General features: G+C 34.6%; 1 protein-coding gene and 1 non-coding gene across 2 annotated transcripts in view; one reads left to right on the top strand and one right to left on the bottom strand.

The window, feature by feature from the left end:
* Positions 1 to 23,886, top strand: part of LOC145788939 (putative disease resistance protein At5g63020) — a 143,750-nt gene that overhangs the window by 58,400 nt on the left and 61,464 nt on the right. The gene's annotated exons all lie outside the window — the stretch shown is intronic.
* Positions 6,158 to 10,514, bottom strand: LOC114291608 (uncharacterized). Its single transcript, XR_014337222.1, has 2 exons — positions 10,254 to 10,514; positions 6,158 to 6,816 (listed from the first exon to the last, which is right to left on the bottom strand). It is a non-coding gene; the product is annotated as an uncharacterized LOC114291608 (transcript).

The raw sequence follows: 23,886 nt of genomic DNA, 5'->3' as shown, positions 1-23,886 counted from the left end.
AAAAATCATGCAAAAAAGTTTATCCCAAACAAGGTCTGAAGCTTCTACTGTATAATTAAGTTATTAGAATATGTTTTTGAAAAAATTTACAAAAATTAGTTGGTGAAAAAATTAATAATCATTATTTTCTATGTTTTTCCTTATTTTTTTCAAGATGAAAATAATTTTAAAAATATCTTGTTTAATATTTATTTATTTTTAAGAAATTAAATTATAAATTTAAAAACTCAGCCAATATTATCGTATTGGACATTCGAGGCACCGGAGAGAAGCCATCGTCGCCTGTTAGACGTTTATCGGAAAACCGTGTAATATGTATATCACAGCAATCAACGTCAACACTCACTCGCTGTCCTCCGTAAACTTCCACCACAACATTGGGTAAATTACTACGATACCCTCAGTTAACCACGCGCCAATCCTTTGAAGCGAGTGTCTTCATTTTCCAGCAACCGCGAGTGCTCTCTTTCTTTCTCTCCCTCCGTAACTGCCACGACCTCCATCATTCCTTCCCGGTAAAATGAAAAACAAAATTTGCATCTGAATGTCAATTTCAATTTCATTCCATTTCACAACCACAACCCTCCTCCCCTTATAAATAACCGCAACGCTTCACTACTCTCTCACGTTTCAACACTTTCCGAGTTTTGAAATTTCGAATTCGTCTCTCACTCTCCAAGTCTCTCAGTTTCAGAAGATCACACCATGAAAGGACCGAAAGCCACCTCGATTGCTCACAAGAAAATTGACTCAGAGTCAAGGTTCTGAAAAGCGGTTGCAGTTGCCGTAACGGTGGCGGTGACGCGGTTGCGGTTGCGGGGTGTAAAGGCCGTAGTGTAACGGTTGCGATAACCGGAACCGTGAATTTTTTTATTTTTCGCACAATTTGAAAAAACTTACCGATACGCATATTTTTTTTCCATGATCATATTTATTGGGTTAAAAATAAATATTGATCAATTTTTATAAATTTTTAAGTATGATCCAATATATTTCATATTTTTAAATCACTATAAATTGAGTTTTTTATATTTTATTTTAATAATTAATGGCTTTATATTATACAAAAAATCAATCACTAACTATTATATATAAGATAAACAATGACAAAAGTAAGAGAATAAATAAGAGTCTAAATATATATATATATATATATACATATTTTAACCAAGCCAAATAGATAATGACCACACTTATTAGTATTATTATTTCCAAACAATATATAGATAGACACACACAAACAAAATGGTTTAGTGATAGCAGCTGAATAGAATAGCATAGGTTTTATAGCTTCAACAAATCAATAACATATTCTTTATCTTCCCTCTTCTCTCTCTCTATCTCTTGCTCCTTCATTTTCTCTCTTTATCTTCCCTCTTCTCTCTATCCCTCTTCCTCCATTTTCAGCTTTTTTTTTGTGTTTTTTCAAAAGAAACTGTTTAGAACCGTTACGTAACGGCATGTATCAGGCCGTTACGACCGCTACGGTAGCCGTTACGGCCGACACACCTGTGAATCTCAATCACACTGCAAAAGCGGCCGTAACGGGTGGCGGTAACCGCCAAAACCGTTACGTAACGGCGTTACGTAACGGTTGCGGCCGCTTTTTAAAACCTTGCTCAGAGTACAGTTTTTGTTTTCTGATTTCGTTCAACTGCTTTTGATTTTGCTTTTATGCTTGTGTATCGAAGAATGGTGAAGAAACGGTAAGGCTGATGCGAGTGCGAAGAAGGAAAAAGCGAGCAAGAAGAACTCCGGTGCTCCGAAGCGTCCTTCGAGTGCATTCTTCGTCTTCATGTGAGATTTTACTTCGCATTTTCGTATTGATTGATTTTCTCTTTGTATGGTGATTTTTTCTGTTGTGTTCGTTGTTTGTTGACGCTGTGTGTGTGTTTTTTTTCTTCTTCTTCTTCTGGTGATGGTGGATTAATAGGGAGGAGTTCAGGAAGTCGTTCAAAGAGAATTTTCATAATAACAAATCGGTTTCAATTGTGAGATATCGATTTATAAGCCTCGTTTGATATTTACTGCTTGTTGAACTTTCTCAACTTCTGTTTGGTTATAGAGAAAACGAAGAAAAATTACGGATATTGAAATGCAGTATTTAAATGTTTTCTATTTTTTGGTTTTGAAAGTTTTGTAAACTTGATCTAAACTTGGTTGTTTTGTTGGATCTGTACTATTGAGGTTTAGTTCCAAGAGATGCAATAAATCGAAGAATTAGAAATCAGAATTGTTTTCCTGTAATTTCTTTGCAACCAAACGGAAGTTTACTCTTCACTATTACAAATTTGTTTTCGGAGATCTGTGAGTTTCAGGTTGGGAAAGCTGGTGGAGTGAAATGGAAAGAAATGTCTGAATCTGTAAGATCTACTTTCACTTGTGATAACCAAAATTAATATTCAAAGTTGTGATCAATGTTACTATGTTCTAAGTCACAGTTATCCATGTTGAGTTACTTCATGTTAATTTAGCTGATTAATGTTGTAGTGTTTTTTTTGGTTTATATGAGAACTATTTTTATTTGTTTTGTTTTGTGTTTTTGGAATCATTTTCTCTGTAAACATGTTCTTGTTGTAGTGTTTTCTTTGTTGATATTGCTATGTTCTTGTTGCGTATAGGAGAAAGCTCCTTCCGTGGCAAAGGCTGTAGGAAAATATTTTAGAAGAACAATTTAATGCAAATAAATATTAAAATAAAATATAAAAAATTTCTTATAGAAATTTTGTAAAAGTTAGAATAAAGTTCTCCTAAGGAATATTTCTGTGTCTGTTATTTTAATTCTAAAATGGAAGTGACATAGACTAATGTGAAGACTTGCCTATTGAAAGGCTGAATATCATAAAATTTGCTCTGAGTTGTAAGTATTGTTTGAGAATAATATAGTGAATCCACTAACATTTAATGATATATAAAACAAAAGGCATGGAAAATAGCGGTCGCTGATAAAAGATTTGACTAGAGAACAAATTATGAAAAGTTCATGAAGGAAAATGTGATTAAAGCCTATTAATTTTAAGTCGTCATAATGACAATCCAACCTAATTAATTGGAGATTTCAAAATCTAGGTTTGAAGGGACAACTGAATTATACATGGCTCACTAGAACTTACTAAGGCCCCATTTGTTTTCAGAAGTAGAAATAGAGGGATTGTTAGTGAAAGGATTGATAGTGAAGGGATTAAGTAAAATTGTGTTTGTTTTGATGATAATTGTTAGTGTAGGAATTATTAAATTATTTTTATATAAAATAATAAAACAAATAAAAAAATATAAAAAATTAAACATTAATGTTTTAAATTTTTTTTTCCAATATGTAAAAAATAAAAAAAAATTCTAATTTCTTTACTATTTTTCTAATATTACCTCCACCTCCACCTCCTCCATCCAAATCCCCCTTCCAACTTCTATCTTAATCCCCTCCCCCATCCTAATCCATTTCCCAACTCTACAAACAAATACAACACTAAATAATCTCACATCCATCTTAATCCTCTCACATCCATTACACCCCAAAACAAACGGGGCCTAAGGGAATTTATCTTTTACCTATTTATATGATAAGAGTGATATCTGCAACACATATTATATGCAAGAGCCGTATGATAAGTTATGTTTTTAATGATTACTTATGTCTTGGAAAACCTAAAAGAGTATCTTCTAAGAGGAGTATTTAAAATTCTCAAAATAAGTATATGAGTGTGAATGAGGTCACTTCTATAAAAATTGATAAAATTAAATTCTCCAAAGCACTTAAAAAATTAAAATTTGTCGAATGCCAAAATGGGCACAACTGAAAGAACCAAGTTGTGTTCGAAGATATTTTGTATGAAATTTATTATCTTGGCCTACAAAAGTGATTGGACAGTTTAAGACATCACATCCACTGATTAGCTAGTAAGCCCTATAGTCTTTTACTAAGGAAAGTTCAAGGAAAGTTCAAAGCCAAAAACTATCTATCCTGGAGAAGAACGATTCATGTAACCAATTTCATTTGATGGGACTTAAGACTTAGTTTAGTTTGTACTCTCTTTGTTTGTGTCTAAGTTTCATTTGCATTGTGTTGTCAATTTTATTCATGTAAGAGATTGTTGAAAAATTTTAAAAGTAAATTGGAATTAACTTTATTCAAATAGAAGGGTGCAACTTTTCATGGTGCCTCTTCGGATGAAAATGTTCAGCCCAAGAGTTATGATTCTTTAGAATGGTCTCAACTACTTTTATAAATACCATCCTCCTAGCATTCATTTGGATAAGGAGTTTTAGGATTCATACATATATCATAGTAGAGTATAAAAGAGAGAGTGCATAACACAAATTAATTTGTTGTGCATATAGCAAGTTGTGCAGTTTCTGTGTATGGTAATTGTTGTATCCTAGAAATAGACGGCCATCAATTGCAAGCGCCAGAGGTGAGGGTGAATTTCAGTATTAAAGACACAGTATTTAAACACTATATTCAGTCACAAACTGCTATTTTTACTTGTCTTTCAGTTTTGTCCTAAACAAAGAATTGAGATTCTTTGTGAACTTCTATTGGAACGAAAAAATAAAAATAAAAATAATAAATAAATAAATAAAAATAAAATAAAATTTCAAACACTCCCACATTTCAAAGTATTCAAAAAAATGTCTTCCGCCTTTTCACAAATCAACAAGTTTCTTGTTTAAACTTTCCATTTTTATTTTATTTTTATTTTTTTTATAGATAACTTGTCATGAATCATTATTGACAGACAAACAATTCAATTTTTTCTCTTCCACATTTGTGGCAATTCATAAATTAGTACAAAAAATATTATTATTATTCATTTTTGGACAAGTGTTATTGTCACAATTAATAACTCATTTTTGATAAATTTATATTTTATCCATTCAAAAAATATTTGTGATAAAATAAAATAAAATTCTCTCTTCAAATCCAATAGAGAAATTCCCACAAAAGTAAATATTTACTCATAAATATGACTTGACAAAATATGTTATAAAATAAAAAATTACTTTTAATTAAATGGATTTGTTTAAACAATCATTTTTAAACTATTACGGTGTTGATGATCGCTTTAACAATGCAAAGATACTACCATCACATTCAGTATAGAATATTATTTATACATAAATACATTCTCTATCTCTAAAAGCATTCTAAAAAAATCTATTAATGAAAACATCGATGTCTTAAACACCACTCCAAATTAATTGAAATATATTCTTGTGTCAAGAGACGTAAGGGCAGGTGTTTATCAACAAAAAGTGATAAACAATTTGCTATAATACTATGGAGGAGGATCCTTCCGTCCAAATTTTGGATTAGAGGGTACTATTTGGACTCGTGAGATCTAGTATAGGTTCTATTTTGATAATTTAAATCGTTCATTTTATCAGACACTTTATATATTACATCTATATAAAAAATTAAATTAATTCGATAATTCACTATAAGAAATAACACATTTGCCAACCAAAAAATTGGTCGCTAAAAGTCCATTTTTGGTCGGCAAAAGTTATCCGCGACCAATTTTTTTGGTCGCTACTTTGGTCGCCAATTGAGGGTCGGCAAAAGTAATTCGCGACCAAAATTTTGGTTGGTCGGGAAAAATCGTATTTGCCGACTAAATTTTTGGTCGCTAAATATATTATTACCGCGACGAATTCATTTAGTCGCTAAAATATTTTGGTCGCGAAAAGTGATATTTTTCCGACCAAATATCTTAGTCGCCAATTGACACATTTCGCGACCAAAAAGTTTGGTCGCCAATTATCACATTCAACGACCAAAAAGTTTGGTTGCCAATTGTGACATTCCACGACCAAAAAATTTTGGTCGCCAATTGTGACATTCCACGACCAAAAATTTTGGTCGCCAATTGTGACATTCCGCGACCAAAAAATTTTGGTCGCCAAAAGTCAAGGAATCGCCGACTAACAATTTAGTCGCCAAAAGGTAAGGAATTGCCGACCAATGATTTTAGTTGCCAAATCTCTATTTTTTTTTCCGGAACATTCAATTTTTGTTTTTAAACATTCAATCCAATATCAAACAAAATTCATTCAATCCAACCACAATTAAGGAACAATAACATTTAAAAAATTAAAAATTGTTCACAGTTTCGGTACCACAATTAAAGAACAAAATTCATTCAACACAGCCAAAGAATTTAACTAAGAAGAAAAATTGAGAATTTAACATGTATACAAGAGCAATAGTATGTACAATCTGTGTTTTGGCAAAAACAATCACTAAAAATTCAATCTCAAACTACACTTTGCTCTCACCAAAAATTAAAAGAACAAAAAAATCAAAGAAAATAACAAGGTATGAGGCTATTACAATCTGCTACATTCCAAGGGGGCAATAGTGGAGCCAGACCAGCTTCCAACTTCCAACAGAGCAGACAGATCATTCCAATGGAGCAACACTGGAGCCAGATTACCTTCACAGACAGAACAGACCAGCTGCCTACCTCAGTGAGACTACCAATCTGCAAAGCCCAGCTTCCACCTCCAAATATTGGTGACAGATTTACCTGCATCTCAGTCCTAATGCCAAGAATAGCCTAAACATATCTGAACAATTATTACAACACAGCAGAAACCAAGACTGTATTTGAACATATCAGAAATCAGCAGCATAGCAACTATGTTCAATAGGCAGCAGAGCAGACCTATGCAAACCATGGCTTCAGGGCACCAGATCAACCCAGAATCAACCTCCCTTTTCAGCTCAGATCAATCAGCATAGCAGATCTGCTCAACAGCCTCAGCATACCAGCAGAGACCTCAGGGCACCAGTTCAGCCCAGAAACAGCCCAAAATCTGGTCCAATAATCACAAGAACTTCTATAATAAAGCATAATTTGCAAGACACCTATGCAATGTTCATAACTAGTTAATAGTCACATTTATAGAAAGTCCCCAACACATCATTTCATACATTACTTTAATAATCTTGCCAGCAACCCTTAGCAACGAATAAATAAAAATCAAAGAGCATAATAAAGCACATGCATTTCAAACAGAAGCATGTGTTCACAAAAATACCTAGTATGGATCACAATTGTCCAAATCTGAGCCTATAAAACCAACAAATGACTAATTATCGGCATCCCTAAGGAAAATGTAGATTCCAAAAGAAATGACCACCAATTCAATTTTTAAATAACTCCATTACAGATCCAGGCAAGACAGAAGAGCCAAGACACTTCAAACAAGGACAATAATAGGCTCCACATCTCCCTTGACATACACAAATTCAAAAACATATGCTGTAAGCAATACTGTCCATGGTAAGCACCATCCTTTAAAAAGATATATGAAGAGAGTTGTTGAAAGGACCAAGAATACAATTCAATAGGTAATGACTCCCAAAAATATATATATTAGCGGTGGACAAAACTTAAGAAAGTCCATGGTCCTGTAAATCAAGTTTAAGAAATTAAATCACAAAACCCTACAGCCATCAATTGCAAGGAAGTTTTAGTCAGGAATTTTTTTTATCAGTTCATAATTAAGACGAAGAGCCAACAGGATTGACTAGTGCATGAGTTAAGAAGACCATTCCCAGTAGTGTTCCTATCTATTGAGCATTTTGCCATTGACATGATTATTAAGAAATAATTATGGTAGCCGCACAATAAACAGGAAGCAAGCAAGAGTTTAATATACTTTCTTGGGACATCCTCTAATAGCTTAAGCTTTTGGGACAATTGATTACCTAACATGATATCAAAGTTTCACCCAAAAAAACATGATACCAAAGTTTTGGTTCCATGAGACATCACTTTAAACCTTGCTTGTGTAATTGCCACTACATTTGTTTGTGCACTTCGTTTCCTGTCTATTTGTGCTCCTGGTTCAATTGAATTTATGTTTTAGTCACATGCAAGAAAGGATCACACATGGGGATGAGGGAAGGTGTGAGAGTTTGATATACACAGTCAGGTCATTACCTAACATCCTGAGTTTTTGAGTTATACTGCCATCAATAAATATTAAACTCAGATGCATTTATGCATTATCACAATTAGAATGATAAAATGTGGTTATAAATTGGGTGTTTAACATGAAAGTTCATGAAAAGTCAGATCAGACCAACTGACCTATCCAAATTGGTCAAAATTCGACCATAAAGTTGAAATATTTAGCAAAAATTAGAAAATTTGGAATTCAGATTTCCGGGAAATATGGATTTTTAGTATTTTACATTAAATTGACGAATTTCTAGAAACTCGATTGACATTCAACAAATTTTGGTCAAAATATTAAACATTCAAACTTTTCAAATTTGGCCATAAATTTGGAAACTCGGAAAAATTTGGACTCAAGATATGTTCACCAAATTCGATGTATGTAAATCTGCGTTCTTATATAACCATTATGTAAAATAATCAGGAAAAAGGAAAAAGCTTTAGGTTTACAAAATCTCCTTCTAATGGGGAGTGGATGGAAAGTGGAAGCTAAATTTACGATAACATAAGGCATATGGCAACCTAAATAAATAACCCTATGTTGTTCCCACAAAACCAGCTGCTCAGAAGGGTAGACTGGTATTTTTTGCACAAAGTGGCTACCCTCATATTCAAACATGTGTTCTCACTCACGCCTGGCAACCCCGGATCTTACAACTACCACAAGCAATGGCCACAGGGACCCTATCATTCAAAAACTGCAGCCCCTTTTTTTGATAAGCATAGCATCTAAAAATCAGTTAGAACAAGGAATTTATGAAGAAGCTGAGGACAAGTTCTACAAGTTACTCCACATCCAAATCTTTGATGTATTGTAAAAACGTGTAGCTTATGCATTGAATTCAACTAATATCAACAATAAGAATATATAGAGTTCTTTTATTAACAAAGTCCACTTAAAGTAAATTTATAATTTCTATTATAAAAATTTAAATATTCTATACTAAATTATCCAAACCTAGAACTAAGCTTTTGACAACATCATTAACCCATCCTTTTTGTTAAATTACCACCAATCCTCCTCAAGGTTAAGATATCAGCTTTTCATGCCTCATGTATGTCAAAAAACTGGTGACTTCAGTTCAGTTACTTGGGGGAAGGAGGATTTTGTGTTGACAAATGACTCAAGTCATACACGTGTTCCAATAACAAGTGAGCAGCATCCAGAGAAAGAGAAGGTGCCAAAGAGGCCTAACAACATTTACTTAAGGGAAGAGCAAAAATTTGGATATCAAGAAACCAAGACATAAATAGAGCACAGCACAGTAAAAGCAATAGAATAAAGGTACAAAACTCTAAAACTTAAAATACCAGATTTCACACTCACTAAACTACAATAAGAATAGAAATCAATCATTTAACTACATAAACAGAATGCATCATAGAAACATTTAACTAAGGCAAAAGCAAAATTTTGGATATCAAGAAACCACGATGTAAATACAGCACAGTGAAACCAATCAAATCAAAGTTCAAGACTCCAGAAATCAAAGCACTAGGTTTCACACTGGCTAAACTACAATAAGAATAGAAATCAATCATTTAACTACATAAGCACAACACACTGTTGAATGATCAATTTGATTAGTAAGGCAAAATTTTACTGTCATGACTCAAGCTTTAATACAAAACAGTCAATGGAACTGGAGCTTTGACACATAACACTCGTCATAAGGGCATCCATCCATCCTTGCGAGAGCAGTCTCTTTACTTTCTCCAAAGTGCCTAGAATTATGTTACAGGGACACCTCAAAATGCATAATCAAACTCTGTTGAACACAACATGACACTGATACTATCTTAATATGTTCATTTTCCTAACATATTGAGACTTTGAGATGAATGAGGTACTCATATTAAGTGCCTGTAAGCTAAGAACACAAGTTTTACCCTAGGGTATAGGAGAACAAAAGTTGGAAACTCTTGGATTTGTAGAGGAAAAAGAAAAAGGGAAGGGAAAAGTGAATGAAATAGAAGCAAAATTTTTCCACAAATTTCTTCCCTTTCCTTTTCCCTTCACAAATCCAAGATCCAAACACAACATTAGTGTTATGTATCCTTGTGTCCAAAGGTTTATAAATTCGATGGATCCTTCACCAAGAGACCCCATTTCTGTCGAGTTCCATTAAACATAAACCTATATCAACTAGAAAGATAGGAACCATGTAAGATGCACAAAGTGTGTCATGTAACAATGGATGTATTGATTTGTAAATGAAACTGAATAAAAATCCAAGTTATTCAGAATCATGCATCTAGAAGACAAGATTAAGAAAGGAAACATACTTAATATTCGAGTTACTCCTTGAGTTACATCTCCGTGTCCCTCTTGTGAAATTGTAGCCAAATCAACCTTTTGGATTTCCATATTCCCAACAAAGCAGTGGAGAAGGCAAGAAGCAAGATACCTCTGGCCAGATCTGGGGCTTCCAGAAATCAGCATGCGGAATCCTAACTTATTTGCTGATGCATAATATATATTCTGCAACAAACTAGGTCGAGTACCTATTTGCTGATCTTTTGGATATTTGTACTTCAAACTGTCATCATTAGTACTGAGAGGGTAATTTTTGGGAAAATTGGGCCGAGCTTCGAGTTGGGTTTTGAGGCCCAAAACGCAGAGGACTAGGTAAAAAGGCCGTACTGAATACTCCGGCTTAGAGGGCAAGGTTACTTCGGCCCAAGGAGGTGAGTTTATTCCGGCTCAAGAAGAGATAGTTGCTTCGGCCCAAGGAAGAGTAAGGCTACTCCGGTCCAGAGACAACTCGGAGTAGGGCCGGTCTTAGAGTTAGTCCGGTCGCAGTATGTTCTGGGAAGACCGGTTTCAGAATTAGTCCGGTCGTGACACAATCTGGTTAGGTCGGTCAGAACTTGTTACTTGGAAGTTTGAACTAAGCACATCAAGGTTGAACAGGGTAGCCGAAGTAAAGAGTTGGAGGAGAAGACCGAGCTAAGGATAGTTCGGCCCTCTGCGGCTCGGTATAGCCAATTTTACTTCGGTCAAATGGAAGTTCGGCCATAAAGAAAACCATCCCACTTGGTTTAAGCAGTGGGGGAGGGTGTAAAAGGATAAGCATTATCCTTAGGAGAATGAATCCTAGGAGGACTCTACATGGAGAAATACAAGTCCTACTAGGATTGTGCCATATGAAACTTATAAAAGCCTACAAGCATCACCTTGGAGGAGGTAATTGAACACAATCTTTCTGAGAACTTAGAGCTTTGTCTATTTGTCAAGTTTTCTGACTTAGGCATCGGAGCGGTTTCCGGCACACACCCGCCGGCTAGCTCACGTTTGTGTTTTCAGGTGACAAAGCGACGTCGTACGGAGGAGCGTGGACTTGGTCAACAGGATTATACGAGGAGAATTATTTCCTCCCCGTACAAGTACCTTCACCCCAATCATCAAAATTGGAATCACTAGCCTGTCCAATTAAAATGCCACCACGTGAAAGGTTAATCTCAATCTCTCTCAAAACATCTGTTTCTTGAAGCAAGTCATGAACATGGAACCACCAATGATCACTCGGCACTTTCTCCTTATCCAAAGTAGAAACAATTACACTTTTGACGAGTGTGGCAGCTTTATAAAGATGAGGAGGCAACAAGAGACATTCATCAAGATAAAGGGAAACAAGCAATCTGGACAGCGGTTGCCGCAGACAAGGAATAAGATGGCTGCAAAGAGGTGAGGATACCACATCATTTGCAGCCATTCCTGCTCCCCGTTGAGAGGATAGAGGTGGTGCATATGCAAGAGACTCCAACCAATCCCTCTCCTCCACCGCAAAGGTGGGAAGAGAAGGACGTTTACCATAAGAAGCTTTCTTTTCAGCTACAGACAATATTTCTTGCAAGGGGCAGTTCCTCCTCAGGGCTATAATGGCTGCTTGGGTACAAAGAGCCTGCAGATCAGCACCAGCAAAACCTACAGTTCTTCTAGCAATCCAATTGAGCACTGATCCAGTGACTGGCTTTGGCCAACTTTGTGTGTGAAGCAAGAGAATAGCTGCTCTGTCCTCAACTGATGGAAGTGGGAAATAAATCTCCCTAACAAATCTACCAGGTCGTCTTAAAGCTGGATCAACAGCATCAGGACGATTTGTTGCGCCTATTACTACAACTGAGCCTCTAGATTTTAAACCATCTAATAGAGCAAGCAAGGTGGAAACAATTGAATTATGTGTCTGATCTTGCTGCCTAGTGCGGCAAGGTGCCAACCCATCAATCTCATCAAAAAAAATTATAGATGGTTGAATTTCTCAGCAACCTGAAACAAAAGTCTTAGCTGGCGCTCAGCATCACCGACATATTTTCCTAAACAATCTGCTCCTTTGCAAGCAAAATAGGCTATTCGTTTATCACCACGAGCACAAGAACCAATTAGCGCACGCACTACTAACGTTTTACCTGTTCCAGGATAGCCGTGCAAAAGAACACTCCTAGGTGGTGTAAGTCCCATATTACTAAAGAACTCAGGATATAACAATGGTAAAATAACGACCTCCTTCATGCATCGGATGACATCTTGAAGCCCAGCAACAGATTCCCAACCCTAAAATTGTTTTTCATTTTCAGAGTTTGAGCCTCCAATGTACACAGGTGCAATTCTCAACAAATCACGATGTAGCCTCTTGCTCTCACGTTTCAAAATTCTTCATCCTCACCACAATTCTCTAGCCATTTTTCTTCTGCTTCAACATCCTTCCGCCAAGCATCATTTGACAGCTTTCTCATTTCCAATTTCATTTTCTTAGTTTTCATTTTCTTTACCTTGTAAAAATAATAACTTCCCTGAGGTTGGAAGAGATACCGATGATCTGTGCAGGCTATGAGAAATTTGCAATGATAAAAAATGCAACCATTAGCTTGTGCACAAGGCTGCAAAGAGGGCACAAGCCAGAAAATGAGGATATCAAAACCCATAAGTTTGAGAAAGTTGACTTGAAACTCCATGCTACAAAGATGACCGCAAAAGAAAGGAAAGAATAAAAAGAACAAGAATAAAGAATGCTTTACAATTAAAAAGATGTCGGTAACCAACCAAGTGGTATGTTTTTGTACAACATTCAACACGGCATCCAATTGTTGCCCCTCGCCTCCCACAGCGGGTGCATTTCAATACTCTTCCTCTGCAAAGAGCTGCCCTAACATTTTTTAAGCATCCCAAACCAGCAAAATAAACCTGAAAAACACAACAAATCAGAATGAATGTTGACTGAAGCGAAACCAAAAGAAACAAAAATGTAATTGAAGTGTAAATCAATTCAGGTGGTAAAATTCAAATCACAATTAGCAAGTATACTAAAAAATGTGTCACAATTAGCTGTTAAGATTGTTTCTTACTTCCTAGTAACAAGGCCGATCATATAGCAAGACTCAAGATGGTATTATGTTGAACCCTGATAATCTTATGAAAACACAATATCAGTAAAACATAATAAAACAAGCACTAGGCCCACCTAGATCTAAGCTAACCAACTCAAATAAAAACAAAGAACTAACCGATATCTTCATCAAAAGAAATTCATTTTAAGCAGACCATTAAGAAAATAATGCAACGAAAAAAACAAAAGGAACACGAATTGTAAACTCCAAAGTTTAGCACAAACTTCAATAGTACCAGCATCTTGATATAAAAAGATGGAATTTTTAAAGAAAAAGAAAATGAAAAATTCAAAAGGAAATCCCTCCCTCCGTCCCCCTATGCATCTCCTTTGAATGTGGGGAAAGGAGGGCTTGAGGAAAATAGAAACCATGACAGCTACCAACAGTAATATGGACAATCAAGACTTTGGCATGTACATGTAGAATTTGACCAGCTCAAGTGACTCTAGAAGTGATAGACCACAGTGACCAGCAAGATAGACAAGAAATATACAGCTCAGGAAAAGGAATCAATTTAATGTGAATGAGAATCTAAGTATGTGCACTCTTCCTAAGAACTTGCTGAACCATGAAACACTAAGGGTGTGTTTGGTTTGTGTTTGTAGAGTAGTTTTTGAAATAAAAAGTACGAAAATTTGTTTGGTTTGCTTTTTTTCAAAAATGGTTTTGGAAAATTGTTTTGAGAAGAGAGTTTTAAAAAAAGTGATTGATTTGATGTGTATGAGGGAGAGAGTGATTTTGGAAAGTAAGTAACCAAACAAAATTTTGAGATTTTTTTTGAAAAAATTTGTTTGGTTTGATTACTCTTGAATTTGTTTGTAGAGAATTTTTCCCAAAAAATTTTCTGAAAAACAAACCAAACAAGGCCTAATTCTTTCAGAAACTCCAGCACCTACAAGATAATATCTATTTCCTATGGGCCACCCATTGGCAAGTATTTACTCTATCCCAATTACTAAACTCAAACCCTCCAAAAAAAGATTTCTTATCACAAGCCCTGGAGGTAGTAATACTCAGATTCATAGTGATACACATTAAGTTGCTAACAATCATTAAAGACTTAGTTGCAATTTTCCACAGGACTACAAATTTACAACCATGATTCATGCCACCAATAGTGCCATCACCTCATCGTCAAGAGAGGCTTGAGGTCAGTAAGGGTGACTAGGTGTGATTTGGAGCCACCTTTGGGGTGGTGAGGAAAGGCTTGAGGTGGCTTTCCCTTCTCTAGCTCGTATAGCAATTGATAGGAGTGCAGTGGTTGCAGATTATTTAAATGTAGAAGGGCAGCAGATCTTTTGAGACATTGCTTTTCACAAGCAGCTTTATGACTGGAAATAGGAGAGTTTGCGGAGTTTCTGGGCTGCTTGTATGTTTTGCATGGCATAGGGGGTGAGAAGAATGGGATGAGATGGTTGGGAGCCAAGTCTAGGAAGTTCGAAATGAAGTCTTATTATGGGATGTTGGTAGATAATATGCTACGAATTTCCTGTGGAGGGTGTTTGGGGATTGAAAGTTCCCCCACTAAAGTAAGCATTTTTTGTGTGGATGGCAACTCATGGGTAGATCCTCACCATTGATAATTTAAGGAAGAGTATACAAGTCCACATAAATTGGTGTTGTTTGTGCAAGAAAGATAAGAAGTCCATTAGCCATCTTCTTATTCATTGTGAAGTAGCTCATGATCTGTGATCTTTGGTTCTTGATTTGGTTTAGGTTAGCTGGGTTCATCCTAAGGATGTGGAGGCTCTCCTTCTCTTGGAGTGGTGCTAGGGTGGGTAAACACAAAAGGAAGGCCTAGAAATTTGGTGCCATTGGTTCTCATGTGGATCATATCTAGAGATAAAAAATTGCACATAATGTCAAACCACACATTTTAAAAAAATTACACATAATGTCAAACCACAGTACCAAACATCTGCACTGATAAAAACGCACCACAGTACCAAACATCTTCACTTCCATTGACAAGAACCAATGGTATGACAGGCATGTACCTGAATGAAAAGCAAAAAAATTTAGACATCTGCAAAACCTTCATCATAATATGTTTATTTGCCACTGATAAAAAAACTTACCAGATAGGTTCAATAGATTGCCCATCTTCATTCAAGTAATCAAGAAGTATACCATCATCCTTGGGGAACATGAACCGTGTGATAGGAGAAAGCCGAGTGTATATGTACCTAGCACTCGCATGATCTTTGCCTCCCTTTTAAGATACAACCATACATGTAAGCATAGGAAACAAATTTAAAACAAAACAACTAACTCCAATATGTTTGTTTGAATTTGATTAAGTGATATTTTTCTCTCCTCACCTGATGACGAGTGCCAAATTGACCGTTTGGTTGATTAATAAATTGATGTCATTAATAAATTGAAGCATTTCCAAGAGTACAAAAATAAATAAAACAGAAGGGACTGCATGGAAAGAAGTAGTTCAAGTCCCACAGCTTTCATGTATTCATAAATTTATTACAATAGTTATAATTTACAATCAATAATACTTTCATTACGGAAAACAATAATAAGTAACAACTCGATCACCTAGTTCAAAATGCTTCCAACTGAACGAGTAAATTCAATACCAAGACCAAGGTTCTGAAAAGCGGTTGCAGTTGCCGTAACGGTGGCGGTGACGCGGTTGCGGTTGCGGGGTGTAAAGGCCGTAGTGTAACGGTTGCGATAACCGGAACCGTGAATTTTTTTATTTTTCGCACAATTTGAAAAAACTTACCGATACGCATATTTTTTTTCCATGATCATATTTATTGGGTTAAAAATAAATATTGATCAATTTTTATAAATTTTTAAGTATGATCCAATATATTTCATATTTTTAAATCACTATAAATTGAGTTTTTTATATTTTATTTTAATAATTAATGGCTTTATATTATACAAAAAATCAATCACTAACTATTATATATAAGATAAACAATGACAAAAGTAAGAGAATAAATAAGAGTCTAAATATATATATATATATATATATACATATTTTAACCAAGCCAAATAGATAATGACCACACTTATTAGTATTATTATTTCCAAACAATATATAGATAGACACACACAAACAAAATGGTTTAGTGATAGCAGCTGAATAGAATAGCATAGGTTTTATAGCTTCAACAAATCAATAACATATTCTTTATCTTCCCTCTTCTCTCTCTCTATCTCTTGCTCCTTCATTTTCTCTCTTTATCTTCCCTCTTCTCTCTATCCCTCTTCCTCCATTTTCAGCTTTTTTTTTGTGTTTTTTCAAAAGAAACTGTTTAGAACCGTTACGTAACGGCATGTATCAGGCCGTTACGACCGCTACGGTAGCCGTTACGGCCGACACACCTGTGAATCTCAATCACACTGCAAAAGCGGCCGTAACGGGTGGCGGTAACCGCCAAAACCGTTACGTAACGGCGTTACGTAACGGTTGCGGCCGCTTTTTAAAACCTTGACCAAGACCATCCAAAACAGCATAAATATTACACATCATTGGATAATCTAAATCTGGAATAGAAATAAAAAGGAAAAAATTGAAAAGATAAGGAATGAGAAACTTGAGACCTACCTGCACATCAAAATCTAACACCAATATTACTGGTTCTCTGTTTAGACACTCTTCCTCTTCAACTTCACGGGCTGCTTCAAGTATTAGTTTTAAGGCCTTCTTGGACAGACTTTCAACTCCATCACTTGTATCAGCATATGTTCCCCACCTCTCTTGATTACAATATCCCACTCCATCTATGAAACACCCTTTGTTCAGAATTAGCTGCAAAATGCTTTCTTCTCTTTCACATATATGCTTACCACCTCCTGTAATAACTTTAATCAGGCTCTCATGTGCGTCCACTTTACATTTAACTTTCAGATTATGCATGAGTTTCTTTTGTGACACCTGGTGCTCACAACCAGACCACTCCCCCAAAAGCAAGAATTGTACAATTGGACCAAACCATGAGTCTTCCAAATCCCTGAGTCATGAAGGCATAAAATTGTGAAATTACCAGCTAATATATTATTTTGGAAAAAGAACCACACAACTAGTATTACATGACAGTAAAGACCTTGTTATGATCTGGTTGCCTTCAAATTGCTATCAATAAGACAATCTGTCACTAGCTACTGATTGCCTTTGATAAATGTGACACATAATGTACAATTTTGTGTAGATATTAAAATGGAGAACAGTAAAGTAGCAGGAGAGATCAATCCAATACGCATCGTATTGAAGGAAAGACCAACCTCAAAATTTTGCCAAGGCGCTGATCAAGACTCTTTCTTTGCATCCACCGCAATGACCTGTTCTTTTTTGTATCTTCTAAGGGTTGCATTGATGATGATAAGCAATTCTCCTCCAAAATCAGTCTAAAGACTAGGGCTATGTAATCAACCATAGTAGAACCCCAAGGACAGTGCCAGCGTTTAACACAAATTTTGTCTTCAAAAAGAATCCCAGAACCAGAATTTGTATCGTTGTCCGAAGCATCTGATCACATTATGCAATAAATTTTAGTGAATTGAACCTCCTAAACATGAATACAGGAGGAAGATTTATAACTTTTCCAAGTCAAAAATGGAAGAGAAGTTACCTTCTAAAATTGAATCCAAAACTTGGGCTTGTTGGTCTGCCCTCTCAGATTGCTTGCCCAAAAAAACATTTAACATACCCACATTTCCATTATCAAAAAAACCATTCGAGAAGTTATCAAACTTTTAACATGCCCACATTTCCATTATCAAAAAAAATAGCAATTCACAATAATAACAAAGTATTTGCACTTCAATTGAGGCAAAATACAAAAAAGATAGAAAAACAAATTACAACAAAACCAAGCTCCACAACAGTTCATGATTCGAAATAACCCCAAATACCCCATTTCCATACGGAAAAAATTAGCAATTTGATTTGGAAAATGCAAAACATTATGCCTAGTCAGTGACACACAATAAACACCAATGTCCGACACAAATATATGACATGATGATTACCGGAATGGACAGCTCGATTGAAGAGTCTCTGTCTGCGAGAGAGAGGAACATTGGTGGATCCAAAGAGAGAAGAGAAACCATTGTTGCCAAAGAAATCAAAAGAGCAAAGGCCTTTGGAACTGTAATACTGATCGCAGGACTCGAAAGGCAAGTAAGCGGACATCAAACCCTGAATGCCCGATGAGATTAGGCGACCCTTGGGGATTTCAGAACAACCAGCTCTGCATTTAGATAAAACCCTCCTCTTCCGAGCCCATCTGCTAAATCGCTTCGACGAAGATTGACTCATCATCATCATCATGGGTTGTCGTTAACGTTGTTGGTCTTTTTCACAAGCAACGGACATGCAAGCGGCGACGAGCCATGTACACACCACGGAAGAAGCCGCCATAGTTACTACTACGCACAATAACACTCCGAGAACCCAAAAACCCAGTTCAGAACTACAATCAATCAAATCAATTTTTATATGAAAAACAAAAAACGAAATCAATATGAATTTGAGACCAAGAAAACCAAGAAAATTGTCTACACTATTGAGAAATGGGCATTTTGGAGATGGGTTTGTTTGAATCTGGGAGAGATGAACAGCAATCAAGAAGGGTATCGAAGTTGTGTCATCGTCTTTTTGGATCTCTGTTTCGAAACCGTTCGAGACGCCAAGTTTTGGGCAAGCAATCTGAGAGGGCAGACCAACATAGACACAGAGAGCGGGCTAGATACAGAAGAAGAGATTAGGGCTTTTTTTTTCTTTTCTTTTTTTTTTTCTATTTTCCTAGTACAAAACGACGTCGTTTTTAAAATGGCGACCAAATTTTTTTGTCGCAAAAAAAATTCAATTCCCGCTTGGACAGACTTTCAAATTTGCCTCCCAAACTTTTGGCGACCAAAATACCATATTTGTCTCAGAAAATGTACTTTCGCCGACAAACTTCTTTAGTCGCCAAATCTTAATCAACGGAGACTAAAATATTTGTTGCTAAAAATACTCATTTCGCGACTAATTTATTTTTGGTCGGCAAAATGTGACATTCCGCGACCAAATTTGTAGTTGGTCGCCAAAAGCATACCAATTTCTGCGACTAACTCATTTTTGGTCGCCAAAATGTGACCTTTTGCGACCAACTCATATTTGGTCGCCAAAAATATTGATCATTCGCGACTAATTAATATTTGGTTGGCAAATGTCATTTTTTTGCGACCAAAATTTTTTTGGTCGGCAAAAGTGGTCGGTAAATGTGTAAATTCTTGTAGTGATAACTTATTCAATTTATCACGTTTTTAACCAAAAAATTTTATATTTTTAGAAATAAATCATACATTTTTTTGGGGTTAAAAACACAACAAATTGAGTAAATTATAATTATCACCACACATACATAAATTGCACAACTTATTATGTGTACAGAAAATTAATTTGTGTTATGTATTCTTTTTTATACTCAACTATGACATATATATAAATCTTAAAAGTCCTTATCCAAATGTATGGTAGGAGGATGGTATTTATAGAAATGGTTGAGACCATTTTAAAGAGACATAACTCTTGAGTCAAATCTTGGATTAATCATTTTCATCCGAAGAGATACCATAAAAAATTATACCCTTCCATTAAAATGGAATCAATTTTCGTTTACTTCTAAAAAACTTTCAACAAAGGCTACGAAGAAGAAAGCAAAAGTATGAGAAAACAATGGAAGAATTTAACAGCAAACTCGTAATACTTTTATCAGTATCTTAGATCATCATCGTCCAGCTTGTTACTTCATTTCACTTCTTCAAACGGGGAGACAACGCTGCTGTGCTGTTGCATGCGGTTGATAGGTGTCACGTTGGTGACTTGCCACGCATCTGAACTACAAAATAAAGAATTCATGGGCGTAACAGAGAATTACTTCACTCTCTAATCTCCATTGTCGTTTTCCCTTCCGTCTCCACTTTAACCTGTTGGCCCTCTTCCTTTCTACCAAGCCCTCTGCCACAACAACCTCCGATGACTACCTCTCTCGTCTTCCACCATCACAACCACACCCAACACACACAATCCAAGTAGTCCAACCACGATGATCCATCTGACACCCATATACGAATTTCTCCATCATTCCAATTCAATAACACATACAGAACCAATTCAGTCTCTTTCAACGGATTAATATTCAACTACACAATCATCAAAGCCTCCGTTTGAGAAGTGGGTTGGTTTTTTAGTTTTTTTGGCTATTTTAGCCTGGGCTAAAAAGTTTGGTTTGGGAAGGACTTTTTAGCTTTTTGACTTTTTTTGTGAGAAAATAGTGTAATGATTATGGGTTGGATGTGATGTTTTGTTTGTTGCGACTAAAATAACATATTTTGTCTTTTGTGGCTATTTTAGCCCCAACCTTCCTTGCCAAACAGACCCAAACTAAATTATGAAGTCACAACACATACACTAAATTAAAACCCACCAATTATTATCATACCATAATAAAGTAACAAGCCTTCATGAAGTTAAAATGATAGTTGAAACTTTTTTTTCCGAGAAATGCCTCATCTCCATTTCATCACCTCCAATTACACCTCTAATAAGGTGACAAACAATACCAACTAATTATTTTTCTTCAAATTTTTCTCTCATTTCAAAATAATTTGTAATTAGGGGTGATGAAATAGATGAAGTGGCAATTTTTTTTTTTTTTTTTTTTTTTTTCAGACAGCCATTGAAAATTACTCGTATTCCAATTTACCCTAAAACACAACTAAATTCAAAATTTTCAGTTTTGCGTGTAAAATTACAATACCTTGAATCAGCAACACACCTCCTTACCTCCTCAGATTCTGCCCAAATTATAAGAGAAAATGCATAACCCAAACAAATCACAGACCAATCCAAGTTCATGAAAACACAAAAAAATATTCAATAGAAAACTATCAGATATACATATACATGCACTTCAGCATTGAGGGGATCCTTGCCGTGGGCGATTGCGGCTATCTTGCGAGCGTGTTAGAAGAAGACATTGGATCGAAATCGTTCGATTACAGACACAATATTGAAATTTTTGCAGTGTAAACACACTACGAATAAGGGGTTTAGGGTTTCGACGAGACAAGAGAATGTAACGAAATCAGGGAGGCAAGTGAGAGGCGGCTTCCTCCACAAGAGAGAAATAAAAGACCGAACTGGCTTAAAGCCCATCGAGGCTGTTTTCGTTTACCAATAACTAGCCGGTCAGCGGGATAATTATAAATATTTATATTTATTTAAAAAAATTTTTAATATATAAATTATACTTTTTAAGATTTTTTATAAAAATAATTTAACAATCTTATCACTAACCATCGTGTATGTGAGAAGTTAAACAGGATACTGCAGTAATTATGCACGGATTATATTTATAATTATTTGTATGAAGAGATTTTAAATGCTGATCAGAGAATTTTGATCAAATCAATAAATGCAGACATGTGGAAAGACATGTGAATTGAAAAAAAGTTAATAAATGCTGATCAGAAAATTTTGACCAAATCAATAAATATTGAGTTTTTTTTTTTAAATAAAAAATTCAGATTGAAAGATTGGAGCTCCCACAGGCTTTAGGCCTCAAGAATTTTTTAACTTAAAATTTTATTTGATAAAAATTCAAATACTAAAGCTAAATTTTCAATGCTAAAAAATTATTTTCAAAAAACACGTGTTGAAATAAATGATTTTTTGATAAGTAGAAGTAAGTTTTCAATTTTGTTTGTTTTTTTTTTTATTTTTTTATGATTTTTATAATGTTGTGGCGGTGAAGGTAGCGGCACCGTTAATGGTGATTATAGTAGAGCATAAGTAAATAGATTTTTTTTTTTTCATATTGATTAATAAATAGAATTTTTTAAATTTAGAAGGAAAAATAAAAATTAAATACAGAATAAGTAAATATATATTTTTTAAATTCTATATTAATCAATGAATAGTATTTATGAAATTTAGAAAATAAAAACAAAAAAATTATACCAACTAATAATACATTAACATGTGTATTTTTTGTATTTTAATAACTAAAAAAATTGAGAAAAATATTATTACATTAAATAGCTTTACAACTTGAAACATGCCAAGTATGATAACAGGTGAGAGGACCAATCTAATGAAGCTCATCATCATGGGGAGAGATCCCAATTCCTCAAGTATATAGTAAAGTACTGGCGGGATTTCGCTTCTGGATTAAAATAGTTAGGAAAAAAAAAAGTTCAAAATCAAAAATTAAAATTTCAATAGCAAAGACATAAATTGTTCATATCAATCAATATTTTTTGTTTCTTGTTTGAGCTTTACTATGGCGGGGTCCATTAGTTTTTTTAACAAATTATGGTATGCCTCAAAACTCAAAATTAACCGGACACATCAAAATTATCGGCTTGAATTTTATTATTGCTCTGTTTGAGCTCTGCTTTTGTTTTGTTTGTGCTCTGTTGAGGGTTTCATTTTTGGGTAAACTATCAATAGGTCATAATAATTAGATTTAATTCTTATTAAGTCTTATTGAAAATAAGTTTTGGTAAAATTGTCACTAACAAAAAATTTTTTGTGATAATTTTTTTATATATGTCGCTAAAAATTAACAATTAGTGACTTTTTTTGTCATAATTTTTATAAATTGTCACTAAAACTTACAATTTGTGACTTTTTTTATGAAATTTTATTCTCTTAGAACCTATTAGACAATAAATTCATTTATTAGGATCTACACGTAAGTAGCCTTTCATTTTTATACTCATTTTCTTTTAGTATCTTGCTTAACAACTTGTCTTTTATTACCAGTGTTGGCTTTGTAGATAGATGTACATGAATTTACTTGCATTCTAGTGTTAACTTGATTGGAATGTGTCTTGCTAAGCTATGATGCAACTCTCACCTTGGCTCTGTTTTTTTTTGTATCCTGTATCCTTTGATGCATAATTTACACTTACTCATTTTGCCAATCAAAAACAAAAAAGAAAATGTACAAATGATCATATTATTATGAACTTTTTAGACCTTCATTAATTATTTTGTGTTTAATATAAAAATTTAATGATGTGACTCTTGCCTAGCAATAAGGAAAATTCTATTACGTCCATCTCTAAATAGAGGCGCATCATAAGAAAAATATGGTGAAAGTTATAATTTTTTTTGTAGTGTGCATTATGTCACTTTGTTGTAAAAATTATAAATAATAAATTTATGTTGTACGCCTAAAGTTACAAATGATAAAGTTATACAATTTTATCGTAAAAATTATACTTTTATGTGATAAACAAAAATTATATTTTTATGGTGACAAAGGTTATATTATTTCTTGGGTTATTTTGAGAAGTATATTAAAAGTTGACTTTTTGACTTTTTTAATTTTTTTTTTTTTAAAAAAGTACAAAAAAAATAGAGATGTGGTGTGACACAAAAAAGTCAAAAAGCTAACAAGCTAACTTTTAACATTATTCTCAAAATAGGCCAAAAGTTACAAATATTATTATAAGGTGCATATCATACATAGCCTATTAAGGACGCACATATTTGCAATATTTTTCT

Source organism: Camellia sinensis, chromosome 8 (assembly GCF_055761805.1).
Source record: "Camellia sinensis isolate YWXY chromosome 8, ASM5576180v1, whole genome shotgun sequence".
In the NCBI taxonomy this organism is placed as follows: Eukaryota; Viridiplantae; Streptophyta; class Magnoliopsida; order Ericales; family Theaceae; genus Camellia; species Camellia sinensis.
This window is presented reverse-complemented; position numbering and strand designations above follow the sequence as displayed.